This window comes from Acipenser ruthenus, chromosome 1 (genome assembly GCF_902713425.1).
Source record: "Acipenser ruthenus chromosome 1, fAciRut3.2 maternal haplotype, whole genome shotgun sequence".
NCBI classification, from domain to species: Eukaryota; Metazoa; Chordata; class Actinopteri; order Acipenseriformes; family Acipenseridae; genus Acipenser; species Acipenser ruthenus.
Genome location: NC_081189.1, coordinates 62,353,026 through 62,369,168, shown reverse-complemented (window position 1 = coordinate 62,369,168; position 16,143 = coordinate 62,353,026). Strand labels below are relative to the sequence as shown.

The window sequence follows — 16,143 nt, the reverse complement described above, 5'->3', positions numbered from 1 at the left end:
TGCGACCTTTTGCCACATTTCAGGCTTCAAACATAAAGATATGAAACTGTAATTTTTTGTGAAGAATCAACAACAAGTGGGACACAATCATGAAGTGGAACGAAATTTATTGGATATTTCAAACTTTTTTAACAAATAAAAAACTGAAAAATTGGGCGTGCAAAATTATTCAGCCCCCTTAAGTTAATACTTTGTAGCGCCACCTTTTGCTGCGATTACAGCTGTAAGTCGCTTGGGGTATGTCTCTATCAGTTTTGCACATCGAGAGACTGAAATTTTTGCCCATTCCTCCTTGCAAAACAGCTCGAGCTCAGTGAGGTTGGATGGAGAGCATTTGTGAACAGCAGTTTTCAGTTCTTTCCACAGATTCTCGATTGGATTCAGGTCTAGACTTTGACTTGGCCATTCTAACACCTGGATATGTTTATTTGTGAACCATTCCATTGTAGATTTTGCTTTATGTTTTGGATCATTGTCTTGTTGGAAGACAAATTTCCGTCCCAGTCTCAGGTCTTTTGCAGACTCCATCAGGTTTTCTTCCAGAATGGTCCTGTATTTGGCTCCATCCATCTTCCCATCAATTTTAACCATCTTCCCTGTCCCTGCTGAAGAAAAGCAGGCCCAAACCATGATGCTGCCACCACCATGTTTGACAGTGGGGATGGTGTGTTCAGGGTGATGAGCTGTGTTGCTTTTACGCCAAACATAACGTTTTGCATTGTTGCCAAAAAGTTCGATTTTGGTTTCATCTGACCAGAGCACCTTCTTCCACATGTTTGGTGTGTCTCCCAGGTGGCTTGTGGCAAACTGTAAACGACACTTTTTATGGATATCTTTAAGAAATGGCTTTCTTCTTGCCACTCTTCCATAAAGGCCAGATTTGTGCAGTATACGACTGATTGTTGTCCTATGGACAGAGTCTCCCACCTCAGCTGTAGATCTCTGCAGTTCATCCAGAGTGATCATGGGCCTCTTGGCTGCATCTCTGATCAGTCTTCTCCTTGTATGAGCTGAAAGTTTAGAGGGACGGCCAGGTCTTGGTAGATTTGCAGTGGTCTGATACTCCTTCCATTTCAATATTATCGCTTGCACAGTGCTCCTTGGGATGTTTAAAACTTGGGAAATCTTTTTGTATCCAAATCCGGCTTTAAACTTCTCCACAACAGTATCTCGGACCTGCCTGGTGTGTTCCTTGTTCTTCATGATGCTCTCTGCGCTTTAAACGGACCTCTGAGACTATCACAGTGCAGGTGCATTTATACGGAGACTTGATTACACACAGGTGGATTCTATTTATCATCATTAGTCATTTAGGTCAACATTGGATCATTCAGAGATCCTCACTGAACTTCTGGAGAGAGTTTGCTGCACTGAAAGTAAAGGGGCTGAATAATTTTGCACGCCCAATTTTTCAGTTTTTTATTTGTTAAAAAAGTTTGAAATATCCAATAAATTTCATTCCACTTCATGATTGTGTCCCACTTGTTGTTGATTCTTCACAAAAAATTACAGTTTCATATCTTTATGTTTGAAGCCTGAAATGTGGCAAAAGGTCGCAAAGTTCAAGGGGGCCGAATACTTTCGCAAGGCACTGTAAGCAATTAGGAAATAACACTTACTACCCAGGAACAAAAATTGTGTTACATAGTGTAAGTGTCCAGGGGCAAAAAAAAAAAAAAGAGGAGTTCTACAGGTGCTGTCTGAAGATGTGAGTCAGAAGGTGGTCAAGGACTGGGCAGTCCTGACATCTGTAGGAAGGTCATTCCACCACTGCGGGGCGAGGGTGGAGAAGGAGCGGGCTCTGGAGGCAGGGGAGTGCAAAGGAGGTAGAGCCAGTCTTCTAGTGCAGGAGGAGCGGAGAGGTCAAGTGGGGGTGTAGGGAGAGATGAGGGTCTGGAGGTAGCTGGGTGCAGTCTGGTCAAGGCATCTGTAGGCTAGTACAAGAGTCTTGAACTGGATGCGAGCAGTGATCGGGAGCCAGTGGAGTTGCGTGGGAGAAGCGAGGCAGAGGGAACACCAGGCGAGCAGCGGAGTTCTGGATAAGCTGGAGCAGACGGGTGGCGGACGCAGGGAGGCCAGCCAGGAGGGAGTTGCAGTAGTCTAGGCGGGAGAGTACCAAGGCCTGGACCAGGCGCTGGGAGGCGTAGTTGGTGAGGAAGGGTTGGATTCTTTGGATGTTGCTCAGGAAGAATCGGCAAGTGCGTGCCAGAGTGGAGATGTACTGGGAATAAGAGAGGCAGGAGTCCAGGGTGACTCCGAGGTTCTTAGCTGTGGAGGAGGGAGAGAGTGTGGTAGATTCCAGAGGAACAGAGACAGAGAGATCAGAGGAGGGGGAGGAGGAGGAGGGAAAGAAAAGGAGGTCAGATTTAGAGAGTTTGAGTTTGAGGTGATGCGAGTGCATCCAGGAGGAGATAGCAGACAGACAGGTAGAGATACGGGAGGGGATGGTGGAGTCAGAGGTGGGGAAGGAGAGAAATCTGAGCATCATCAGCATAGAAATGGTATGAGAAACCATAGGATGTGATGAGGGGGCCCAGGGAGCGGGTGTAGAGAGAGAACAGGAGAGGACCCAAGACTGACCCTTGGGGGACTCCTGTTGAGAGGGCGAGGTGTGGAGGTTGCTCCACGCCAGGTTACCTGGTAAGTGCGGTTGGAGAGGTAGGAGGAGAACCAGGCCAGAGCAGTGCCAGAGATTCCCAGGTCAGCGAGAGAGGATAGTAGAATAGAGTGATCGACAGCGTCAAAGGCAGCAGAGAGGTCGAAGAGAATTAGGACAGAGGAGAGAGGCAGCTCGGGCAGAGTTTAGTGAGTTGGTGACAGACAGAAGGGCGGTTTCAGTGGAGTGAGCAGAGCGGAAGCCAGATTGGAGAGGGTCGAGCATAGAGTGGTTGGACAGGAAAGCAGAGAGCTGGCGGTGTACAGCCCGCTCAAGGGTTTGAGAAGAAGGGTAGGAGGGAGACAGGACGGTAGCTCTGGAGGGAGGTGGGGTCGAGGGTAGGTTTTTTGAGGAGGGGATTTATGAGCTTTAAATTTAAGTTGAATGCGAGTAATTACTGGTATTGAAGAAAGTTTATATGTTGAAATAAACACAATTGTAATTTTATTAAATAAGTAATAAATACCCCAATAGTACCCACAATCCCAAACCCACGCTTCTAAGTCTTGGGCTATTGGAACCGAGACAATATATCAGCATTGATAATATTCAGGCCTGGCCGATACTACAACTCGTTATAACAGTTAGCCAACTGGGCCGTCCACCATTGTTCTTTTGCCCCCAACTTGGCAGTCTCCAGATGAACAAGAGGGTTATTATCTGTATATGCAATAAAAGTGGTTCCCCACAAATAATCCTTAAATCTGTCTGACAGCCCATTTGAGTGCCAATAACTTGCATAGGCAAATCACACACTCCTGCTCCAGAGCTAGTACTGCTCCTAACCCACCCTGGCTTGCATCAGTATAGAGAATAAAAGGCTGCAATAATTAGTCCACAAAGGCTAATAGAGATGCCTGTAACAGAGCTTGTTTCAGTTGTTCAAAAGCAGCCTCACATGCATCTGTCCACTCTACTGGTAGTGTCTTTCGGCCCTTCTGTATGGCACAGACTAGAAAATAATTAAGGTTCTGCACCCGCACTGGGACTGGACCACCCTCTACTACCCTGTGTCTGAGCCATTTGTACCCCTTGTAGGTCATTCACAGGCTCCATTAAGCTGCAGCACTTCTGTCCTGCTGACCCCCTAGTGGAACGTGCCCATATGACCACTTTGCTCTGAGCGGGTACTTGCACTGGACATCTACAAGCAAGACGCACTGTCCCTCTCTGCCCATATTTCGATGTTTAAGTTTTAGATTCGCTGGCAGTCCACTAAAGCTTGCCACCACACGATGACATGTTCTACATCATTTGGTCCCTCTGGGAGGCCAAAAACAGAGAATCAGAATGCCCAAGTTGAGATACTTCTTCCCAGCAGGCTGCAACCACATCCATCCCCAAAATAACCTGATCGTCCCCTAAAAAGCCATCCTTCACAATGACAATCCCTTTAGCTGGAAGCTTTACCCCACTTTCTTCAAAATCCATTAAGGCATAACCTATATATGGGATCTGCAATTCATTGGCGGCGAGTAAATTCAACCACTGACTGTCTCCTGTGGTATAGCTTCCCTGGTCCTTAACCCTCTGCAGTCTATTTATTAAGTGCGTGTCAGGCGCGTCAGGTTCAATTTATTTTCACACACGCAGTTAATTTTAGACGAGCTGTTTAAAAGTATTTTTTTTCCCCCCACAGTCAAACGGGTTTAAAAGGCCCTGCATATCAACAAAGCACTCACTAGGCATCTCTAGCCCCGCCCCACCCTTTCGTTCGCTATAGCTTGCACATATGCTAATAAATAATAATAATAATAATAAGTCATACATACCGATCAATCATCTCCTGATCACTCGTTTTATCACCAAACGCCTCAATAATGCGAACCAAGTCATTATTTTTTTACTATAACATCTCAAAAAAGCTCTGCAAATGTCCGTGATATTCTCTGAGCGCTGATGCAGTCACAGGCAGCTTGTTTCCTTATGGCCGCCCCTATCTGATCCCAGGGGCAAGTATGACTATTCATGAGATACGCCCTTTTTTTTCAGCTTGTCTCGGCTCCTGACGCTCCCACTCGGCCATTGAATGGTTTTCTCGGCTTTTTCTGGAGAAAAAACGACTAGAAACCCGTTTTTTGCATTTTTTTATGATGTCGGACAGGGTCCGACATTGGACCGGATAGGAATAATTGCAATGTCGGACCAGGTCCGACATAGGACCGCAAAGGGTTAACATGCCTGTTGAAAAAACACACAGAATAAGGTCACCTGGGAGCACTTATCTAATAGGCATTTCACTTTTGTCCCATCAACCTGAACTTCAATTAATAGGGCATACCAGAACTTGTTCAAGTAGTTCTCTGGGCTCTTGTCTTGGAAGGTCGGCCACTTGACCCACAGTAACCGGAGAATCTACGGTAGTTTAAAGCCTGTATCCTGAGTCACTTCAGGGCAGTAGCGAGCAACATTTCCACTTACCCTACACCAGCGGCAAATAGGTCGACTTTGAGGGTCCCATTGATTCTCTTGCGAAGGTGGATGGATCCTTGCCTTTCTACTGGGGTCAGTGGTGTGGGGAAGAAGGCCATGTCCAACAGTTCAATAGAAATTCAAAACATCCATATTTATTTAATAATAAATAACAATCTGCTCCTTCTACCAGCAATGGTATGGGGTAAGTAAATACGGTGGGTTTCAGTCCCAAATAATAATAATAATAATAATAATAATAATAATAATAATAATTCAGGAAAGTTCTCCAGAAACAATGGTGCTGGGTAGTGCTGTGATGTGCTGGGCAGTGGTGCTCCAGTGTTTGTGCTGGCTACGTGGTTGCAGCTCCCTAGCCTCTATTCCTCTGTGAACACAAACAAACACAGCGCTCTGGCATGTTAGTACACTCAGCGTAAGGGGCCGTACTCACGTAGCTGTGTCTCCTTTGCACTGCCGAACTTCTCCCTGTGATCAGCCCAGCGCCACGCTCTATCCAATCGTTGCCCCACAGCTGATCACAATGGATTTGTTTAACAGTTTTGCAACTACGTGCTTTCTCCAAAATGGATGACTTGTGGATCCGACCTACCATCGAGTCGAGCCGTCTCTGGGAAACCGTACCACTAAGCTTACAAAGCACCCTTTCTGGTCAGGTGGTAGACTTGCAGCTCAGATTCCTTCTCTCCTTGTCAGTTAAATCAGTAGCGATCCAAGAAATCCTTGTGCGCAAATAAACATACAAGTGTTAAACAAAAAGCCAAAATGATTACATGTTTAATCAAATCATATATAAATACGTGCTTGGATGAACATACAAGTGTCAAATAAAAGACCAATGTAATTGTGTGATTAATTCAAAATACACAACATAGTGAAAAAGAAACATGCAATTAATTAAATGAGAGGATCTGCAACATTATCTAACCTAGTAACCCAGCACAAGATAACAATTCCTATTTTTAAATGTGCCAGTGCTGCAAGAGGCAAGGGAAATGGGGGATACAAAACGCATAGGTTAAATTATTCCATCTTGGGAGTCTCATGAGACATATAGCAGCAGCATAATAGTATTTCTTTCTGCCAGTTTCAAGTTTAAAACATATGTGTTATGTGCATTGACTAAAAATGTACCGTGAGAGACACCAAAGGTACACAGAAAGAATTGAAAGGCAGTAGGTTCACTTATTACTCCTCTGTGCCTCCTTCCCTTGATACAAAAGGATGTGCTTTATTTTTTCTTTGACTTCAATATATAACCGTACAGATGAACTCTGGCAAATACCATTCAATTCAATGGGCTGAGATGCCAATTCATTACAGTATCATGACTTCTCTTTTTCTGTAAAATTACTACAAGAGCAAACATAATGAAATGACTGGTGCCTCTATAACATGTGAATGTATAGTACTGTATGGAATGGTCATACCGATATGGATCCTTAAAACTGTATTCCAAATTCCAATTCTAGGCATGTAAACCAGGTATTTCACAGTTCAGGGGTCAAATCTAAATCCACATTTTTAGAATATTCAATAGAGAATAGTTAATACTGGAAGTGAAATGCATGTGAAGTTGTAAATATAGCTATTGCTTTGGCATGTCTGTCTCCTAGACAACTCTAACCCACATAACAGCCTGTGGCAAAGTGCCCCGCCCCTGTGTGCATTTGTGTGTTCTGTGTATGTATGTATGCGTGCGTGTGTAAATGTTGGTGTATAGTCATTGGTACACGGGATATAAACGGGTCTGTGTTTCACGTGTATTTAAAAAGTGTATATTTGTATTTAGGCACGGGATTGCACATCACGCACGTGCATTTAAAATATAATATGTGAACACGGGGTTTCACGTAATGAATTCACGTGCTGGGATTCAAGTGAGTAATTAATTAGTAATTGAATCCCAGCACGTGAATTCATTACGTGAAACCCCGTGTTCACATATTATATTTTAAATGCACGTGCGTGATGTGCAATCCCGTGCCTAAATACAAATATACACTTTTTAAATACACGTGAAACACAGACCCGTTTATATCCCGTGTACCAATGACTATACACCAACATTTACACACGCACGCATACATACATACACAGAACACACAAATGCACACAGGGGCGGGGCACTTTGCCACACAGCCATATTATTATTATCTGTTTATTTAGCAGACGCCTTTATCCAAGGCGACTTACATGTGTGAACTATGCATCCAAGGCGACTTACATGTGTGAACTATGCATCAGCTGCAGAGTCACTTACAACTACGTCTTACCCGAAAGACAGAGCACAAGGAGGTTAAGTGACTTGCTCAGGGTCACACAATGAGTCAGTGGCCGAGGTGGGATTTGAACCAGGGACCTCCTGGTTACAAGCCCTTTTCTTTAACCACTGGACCACACAGCCTCCATATCCCAGTTATCCCCCATATTTTGTCAACATACACCATACACATTTTTTGCATTACAAGCAACATTTCAACATGTGATGGAACTCCTAATGCAATCTGAGTGCTATTCAAGTACCCAGTGCATTGGGACAGCATACAAATAGTTTAAATTCAAGTACAGTAATGTGTGCGGATCACCTGGGAATTCAACATTTGTACACAATTCTTTAGCACTGTGGGTCACTTTTGTCTTATCACCACTTCCATTACTCCTTTCCTCCATGCAGTAGCTCTAAATAATTGACAAAAATGACTGTGAATCAGATGTGAGAAATACATGAACTGATGTGTATTAGAAGACAATAGACTTACTAATTTATGTTTAAGATTTCCGATAACCAAAAGATCTACAAATGTCATTCCATCACATACAAGCCATGGTAATCTCTGTTACCTCACCATTGTCCTTCCCAAATTCAACATGTATTACTCTAATGCACAATATTAATTCTGTGCAACTGTTAAGTAAATCAGCTTAACCATTAAAGCAGTTGAGTAAAAATCAATATAACTTATTTGATGAGTCTCCACAACTCCTACTTTGCAGTCATTTAAAACCCTCTGCGTTTCATCTTCCTGTTAATAGTACTTGTGGGGGTTTCACTGATACAAGGTGAATTTTAACAAAGAGCTCTAGGAATTCCTCTTTCAGAAGTCATATTGTAACAGTCACTCTAAGTCTTCCCTAATGAGATACTACTGGCCCTATTCCTATAACTAAATAAGTCAGCAAGAGTGACAGACAGCAAAAGCAAGGACATCAGAGGTGTCAATTTCATGAACAACTGGTTTATTGTTGTGAATAATAATGTCAACAAATAGAAAAAGTTAACAAAAACCAAAATACAGAAGAAACAACCATAAGAAAGATTGGAAATAATAATAACAAAGGAAAACAAAATTGCAGGGAACAGGTAAGAATAAAGCTGGTACAGATAAGTAGGGAAGGTGGACAAAACTGTTAAGTATAAAGATAGTACAGGTAAGTTGGTAAATGGAAAACAGAAGGCCAAAAAGTAACACAAAGGAGAAATGGGTGTAGTGTCCAGTGGGCCTCAAACCCCCCCCCCCCCCCGCCCCCGCCCCCGCCCCCGCCCCCCCCCCCGCCCCCGCCCCAACACACATACAACACAAAATCGAAACACTGACAGACAGACAAAGATAAAGGTCAATGAAAAAATCACAGATGGTAACAATAAGTCTGGATGGCAATGCATGGTGCATGAAAGTTAGGCCTAACAAGTCCAGTAGAGTAATGTGACTGAAAACCAAACAAAGTAATAAAAGAACAAAAGCAAAAAAAATACAGGAAATAAAGTATCAAATTAAAGTAGAAAAAACAGAAAAGGAATGATCTCACCAACAGATAAAGAAGTCCAGCAAAGTGTCCAGTAATGATGGTGATTGAAGAAGGTTGAAAAAATTGAGTGTGTTGAAAATGATGAGTCTGTCCAGTACTGCCGAGTTGAATGTTGAACAGTTGTTTGGAAAAAAATCAGGAGAATCAGGAAAAAATGGAGACTGAACACACAAAACAACAAACACTAAATAGACCTTGAAAAACAGCTAAACATAAACAGGTAACAGTGAAAACTAAAATAAGTGTTTACACAAAGTGCAGGGTACACTGGAATTACCTAAAGATGCTAAAAGATTCCCTGAGATTCAATTTTGTAAAGCTGTAGGTTATAACAGATTCCTCAAAGAAAGAGAGTCGCCCTCCAGGCCTAATCAGCCATCTTTAGTACAGGTGCTGGATTCTAAGGAGCCCTGAGATTGGAAGAGTAGATACTTGAATGAGCCAATGGGGAGAGAGTATTAACAGAGGGTGGTTGCAAGGAACTGTGGGAAATGAAGTTTTAACCTGGCCAGGCTACTGACCCTAATTAAAGAGACAGGTGGGTGAGATTTACACCCACATTATGTAGCATGGGAACTGCTACAATATTCCAATCTGAAATGTTCTTTTAACATGGCACAGGCTGCACTGAAGTTAAATATCACACCTGATCCTCTGAAAGCTGACTGCTGCCTTTATGAACTGACCTGTTCTAGTCCCGGTGGTGTAGGATGGTTATTTTATTCAATATATAATAATACCATGCTTTTACCTACAGCATATTACAATAAGCAAGGAAACAAGTGTTATAATATTTACAGTATTTAAAGGCATGATAGAAGGTGTGGCTCAGGATCTTACCTTTAGACCTGTGAGGTAAGACCTCTGACAACTTTTTGCATGGATTTTGGGTCCCATCGAAATGGAGATGCAGCTACAAAAGCAGAGGAAAAGAGAAAAGAAACTTCACAACAAAAGAAAATTCCAGCTGTTCAGTGATTTTAGGGGTACACCTAAAGGGAAAGAGAAGGGATATCATTGCCCCTCTAAATAGAAGCAATCCTCTAAATAGAATATAGTTCCACCAAATACATAGTGTGGAAAAAGACCCAATAAAATATTTACTCCCTGACAATCTCCTGTATCTGCAGGCTATAGCGAGTTGTTGTGAAATAGCAATCCCCCACAGTTGCAGGATATGTTAACCCCATAAATGCTTGGTGCCTATAAACCTTGATATGATAACAGAATAATACATATTTCTATAAAATAATGGTGACATTAGTTTAGATTAGGGGTTTTAGTCGATTATTCACAACTGTGGGTCTACCTGAGTGTGGTGTCAAAAAACTGTGGGCGAAAAACACATCTTGAAAAATGGCAGAGGGTACTTACTGGAAGGTATACCTAATATTTCACTATATCTCAGAATGAAGATAAAAGACTGCAACTTGCAACATTTGTTCATCGGTGCTTTCCATTCACGGCAGCAATACAAGTTTATCGTGTTATCTTGTCACAAGTATGTTGATTATTTTTTTTAATTCAATGTATTTCAAACAGTATCAGAAAATGTAAATTGAAAAACTTGTTTGTCTCAAAACTGGCTTAGTGGTTTAGTGATTTAATTACAGTGTATATAGTTAGTGTTTGCTGTTAGGAACATCAAAATGTAAGCTGAAGCAAACTAAAGAAATTTCTAATGCTGGACACGTTTTTATTAATTGTCATTATTATTATTATTATTATTATTATTATTATTATTATTATTATTATTATTTACTTTTAAATGTTACTTTATTATACAGTCGACACCGCCTAATCGGGATACTGTTAATCGGGATTTCTGCTTAAATGGGATACAACTCTGGGAAACGGTTCTTCCAAATGCTATTTGTGTTGTTTAATTGGGACGCCAATTTGTTTAATTGGGATACAGTATTTTCAAATGATGAAAAGAGATCACGTAGCACAGTATAGTGAGTATGTGATTACGCTGTGACTTGCGTAAATTGTGTAAACCATGTTGAACTCTTGAAGAAGGAGGAGTCTTGTGTGGTTTCTCAGGCTGCTGTTGTAAAGAAAGTTGGCATCAACATCGCAGATGTCTCGCCTTGTGATAAGATGTGATTTCATTCTTTTTCATTTCATGTAGAAATAAAAAACAGCTATTAATAAATAAATACGGTGCTCCCAAGTGGAGCATCCAGTAAAGGCACTCCACATGGATTGCAGGATGCGGCCTATAGCCTGGAGATCGCAGGTTTGAATCCAGGCATTGTCGACCGTGACCGGGGGTTCCAAGGGGGTTGCGCACAATTGGCCGAGCGCCGCCCGGGTAGGGAGGGCTTATGTCGGCAGGGGAATCCACGGTTCACCGCACGCAAATAGAGCGCCTGCGGTTCTGCAGTGAATTCATCAGATCTGTGTTGTCCGCCGGCACTTTAGGTCTGGTGGCTTTGCTATGGATCTGCAGTGTGAAAAATGCCGGATTGGCAGGAGCACATTTCGGAGGACACGTGTTCCAGCCTCCTTTTCCCGAGTCGCCAGGGGGTTGCAGCGGTGAACCAGGATACAAATAACAATTGGGCATTCCAAATTGGGGAGAAAACCGGGGTAAAAAAAACATTGGCTAAATTGACTAAATTTAAAAAATAAAAAATAAAAAATACATAAATACATAAATAAATAAATACATCTTGACATGCCACACAATCAGACAAACATCTCCCCCCTTAAAAGCACGATACACTTTATAACCCATTTTCAGTACCATTGATTACAAAGAAAACCCTCCATATTTTGGTTCTCTCCATCCCCTTGCAATGAAACGTTTAAATTAAAAAGAGCCAGGTGTGATCCCTTTCAACCCATAAAACACCAAAAACTGTAATTACAAACTAAGTTAATATTTTAAATGACTCTCTTGGCCTAACTTCCAATTACATGTAAGCAAATATTTTCAAACTGTCAAATTACATGTATTTTATCTCTTACAACTCCCGGTTGTATTTTTTCCCCACTTTCTGACCAAACAATCATATATGCCCTCAACCTTCTGCAATTGTTCAGACATTTTCTTGCTTGTCCTCTGTAACTCTATAATTTGATATTCTGAATTGCTTATCTGCAAGCCCAATAATATCACCAGCAATTTAGCTTTCTTAGTTTTTGGACAAATACCCTTCAAACTGTAGTTTCACCAAACCCCACGGGTCAGCTTTGTGTTGTAATCCCTCATAGACACTGTCCTTAGGAACATGTTCAACAACATATGCCTCAATAAATTCCTCCATGCTAATAGTCTGTTCAAACAATTGTCATTAACTCTCTGCCATACCCAAAACTGTCTTCTATACTAATTTGAGAGATCTGACCCAAGACGTATTTGTGTGCTCGCCTGACAACTGCCGGTATAATATCGCAACCTTCTGTGTCCTGATTTAGTGGGGACTTACAATCCTATATTCATATTACTACAGCTCACATATAAAATGATCAGTTTTACACAAGAACTATTTATACGTTAAAAACAAAAACAAAATTGGGTTTGCAAGAGGGAGATTCCCTGGACTGTCCCTTCTCCACCTCTACGTTCTTAGGTGGAGCATGTGCAGTCGAGCTTAATGCGGGGTACCTCCCCTCTGCTGTCCCTTTGTCTAACAGAAGTTAGAAAAGTTCTAAAAATACTGATACTCACCATGCTCGCCTTCCAGTCCTGAAAAATCCTCTCCACGCTGGCTTGCCAAACTGTAAGAAAAATACACACCACTAACGTGTAAAGATAGTAAAAATAAGGTGTGGTTTATATTATTCTGATATCCCAAAACATGTAGTATCCCGCTTGCAGCTTGTTCAGAATACCGTCACTAGAATTCTGACTAAAACCAGGAAAAGTGAACATATTACCCCTGTTTTGGCATCTTTATATTGGCTCCCTGTGCAGTATAGAATTGATTTTAAGATTCTGCTGTTAACTTACAAGGCCCTGAATGGATTAGCACCTAGTTATTTGCAGGAGTTACTGACCCCGTATCTTCCAAACCGCACTGAGATCACAGGATGCGGGGCTGCTGATTATTCCTAGAGTCAAGAAAAAAAAAAACACAGGAGGTAGGGCTTTTTCTTGTAGAGCTCCTAAATTATGGAATGCTCTGCCTTTGTTTGTCAGGGAACCTGGGACTGTTACAGTTTTTATATTATGTGTATACTGTTATTTAAATGGTCTAACTGTGGCAGTTGTATGTGTGACGTGCTTTACAAATGTATTGTGGTTTGTTCTTTTTTTCTGTACTGTATGTACTGTACAGTGCTTTGCGATACTTTTGTATAAAAAGCGCTATATAAATGCAATAAATTTATAAATATAAATATATTTCACAAACCTCTGGAAGTGTTTTTATTTCACTGATCGGCCAGCTACAATAGCGTTAGGTTAATACTTTGTATTACTTGTAATTGTCTTTCAATACAATTTCATCTCACTAGTAAACGTGTGTGATTAATAGATCGGATGATTAATCGATCATTAGAAAATGTCAAGATTAAAACCCCTGGATTAGATATTTATAGAATATAAATATTTATAGTACATTCTAATGTACTGCATATTTAATATCTATACAAACATCTATGGGAAATTCTTAGGGCATATCCCTGGGAATTAGGAAAATAAATTAGGCTCAAATTGATGGACATTTCAACTCTTTTTATTGTATGATGATAAAAAATCTACAGCAGTCCTCGAGAAATACACTTGCTGTACGCTGCAAGAAACAAAAAACCTGAACATCCTAAAAAAGTGGCATAGAAAGATAGCCATCCCAACTTGAAAATTAGCAAGCCTTTTTATTTTCTAAGTTGACACATAGACTGGATTATCCTACATGTCAGTGAACTCATCATGACAGCATGACAGTTAGCTAACTGACACATACAGCTTGCACCTCACACCACTTGGATCGTTAATGAATGAAAGCCCATTCTGTACAAAAAGACAATATTACAACTGGCGTCAGAATGTAGAAATCTTCTTAAAAAACTGAAAAAAAACTTTGGATGCTCTTTGAACAAGTTTCAGGGGAGACTTTCTACAATTAGACACATTAGATTTATTGTTGACCTCCTTAGCAGTTTACTAGGCTGACCTTTTTCAAAATCTGATTGATGACCTTTATGACCTTCTGGGGGATGGAGTGGGGGGGTTATGAATTGGGTCATGAACAAGAGCAATGAATAAGGGCCTGAATAACATCCTGAATAAGGTCCCCATATATATATAGCTGCGTCCCCTTTGTACGCCTTTGTGATCAGCGTGCCTCACAGATGATCACAATAGATTTGTTTAGCAGTCTTGCAACTACACCCTTCCTCCGAGATGGCCGACTTCCGGTTCCGTCCTACTATCGAGTCAGCCCATCCCTGTGAAAGTGTACCACCAACCTTACTTAGCGCCCTTCCTGGTCGGGAGGTAGACTTGCAGGTCTGATTACTTCTATCCTCGTCACAGAGACAAAAAGTTATTGGCAGAGTACCTTTCCTATTTTCACAACACCTGTCCATTTTCTCCATTATGTGTGAGGTGGGGAAGCACATTGGCATTAGGGTTTACATTGGGGTGCTTTCACACCTCACTTTCCTTGAGGTGCCCTTCCAGAAACATTTTTGATGGAATTGTTGTCAAATAACAATCTAAACCTAAACAATAATAGTGTTGTAGAGTAGGTGTTGACAAACTTAATTTGGAGGCATTAGGACCCTGGGGGGTTGGGAGACATCTACTCCATCTTGGTAAGGGTGGCTGCAAGAAGTAGTCATCTTGGAAAGGTAATTGTAGAATTAGCTAAGAGGTTAATTAGCAAGCCTACCTGTCGGACGACAGAGAAGCAGCTATTCAAAACTGTCTGGCCCTGTTTTAACAGGGTTCCATAGTACAACTGGTGTTGTGTCAAAAACTATTGGGTCTGATGGCCGCAGCCTCATCAGCTATCCAATTGGGGTTACTGCACATGCACCCCATCCAAGCATGGCTCAATGCCTTTTGGCTACACCCCAAGCGCAACAGTGATACACAGCCGTCAAGTGGTGAAGACAGACGCATTCAACCTGGGTTGGGGTGCGGTCTGGGCAGGCAGAGGAGTCAGAGGGTCCTGGACAGGACACTGGAAATCCCTGCACATAAATACACTGGAGATCCGAGCAGTGCACCTTGCTGTCCAACATTTCCTTCCTGTGCTTCAGAACAGACATGTCCTCATTCACACTGACAGTAGAGGCGTACGTGAACCACCAGGGTGGGCTTCGGTACCCAGGGTTACACCGCATAGCCCTTCGTCTTTTGATCTGGGCACAGAAGCATTTACTATCCCCCGGGGCTGTTCACCTCCCTGGAGTAGTGAACTGGACAGCGGACCTCCTCTTGAGGGAGGGTCCTCACCCATCAGAATGGCGACTCCACCCTCAGGTGGTGCACTGAAGAACGTCCTCCCCGAGTGGAGAATGAAAGTGGTATTGGAGGCTCTCACTAAGGCCCCGTTTGAGCCTATACATTCCATAGAGCTGAATATCTCTCTATGAAGACAACCTTTTTATTGGCCATCACCTACGCTAAGCGGGTCAGTGAGCTCCGCGGAGTGACTACTTATTCCCTCGGTAGGCAGGGCCGAGGACGTCACTCCCTGGATCGGCCTATCAGCAGCTCTGACATAAAATGCTCAGCGAATACCTACCTATGGCAGGCAGAGCCCAAAAGTATTGGTTGGTGGTCATCTTCTCTCTCAGGTAACCAGGGTTACGGTAAGTAACCTAACGTTTTCATAAACAAAATAACATGGTAATGTGAACTGCAATTTAGTAACATTTATTGGGATTCCTTATTTTTTTTAAAAATGCATACAAATGTTTTCAAATTAAAGATAAAATGTCATCTGAATTCATTACAAACCAGTGCCAAAATAAATAAATCCAGAACATTATATATCACAAACAACACGACTCTCCCTGTTTTTATCAACGCAGTTTAATCACAAAAGTATGATTTATTTTAGGACAATATTATGAAGTGTTAAGCTTGATATCTGCAAAGTCTGTAAGCATTTGTTTTGTATTTCAGCACACTAAGCCACTTTAAGAGCTTTTCACATTGCGCGCAGTTCACATTATTAAGCAGGTTATTTTTAGGGCTTAACATGATTATAATAGTGTGTATGTTAATGAAACCCACAACTAATTAGTATAATTAGATTTCAAGGAACTTACCTAGTTTC

General features: G+C 41.8%; 1 long non-coding RNA gene across 1 annotated transcript; it reads right to left on the bottom strand.

The window, feature by feature from the left end:
* Nucleotides 1–8,669: 8,669 nt before the first annotated feature.
* LOC117421055 (uncharacterized) lies at nt 8,670–12,694 on the bottom strand. The gene is made up of 3 exons (XR_004547447.3): nt 12,579–12,694; nt 9,740–9,812; nt 8,670–8,996 (listed from the first exon to the last, which is right to left on the bottom strand). It is a non-coding gene; the product is annotated as an uncharacterized LOC117421055 (long non-coding RNA).
* Between the last annotated feature and the right edge of the window lie 3,449 nt (nt 12,695–16,143).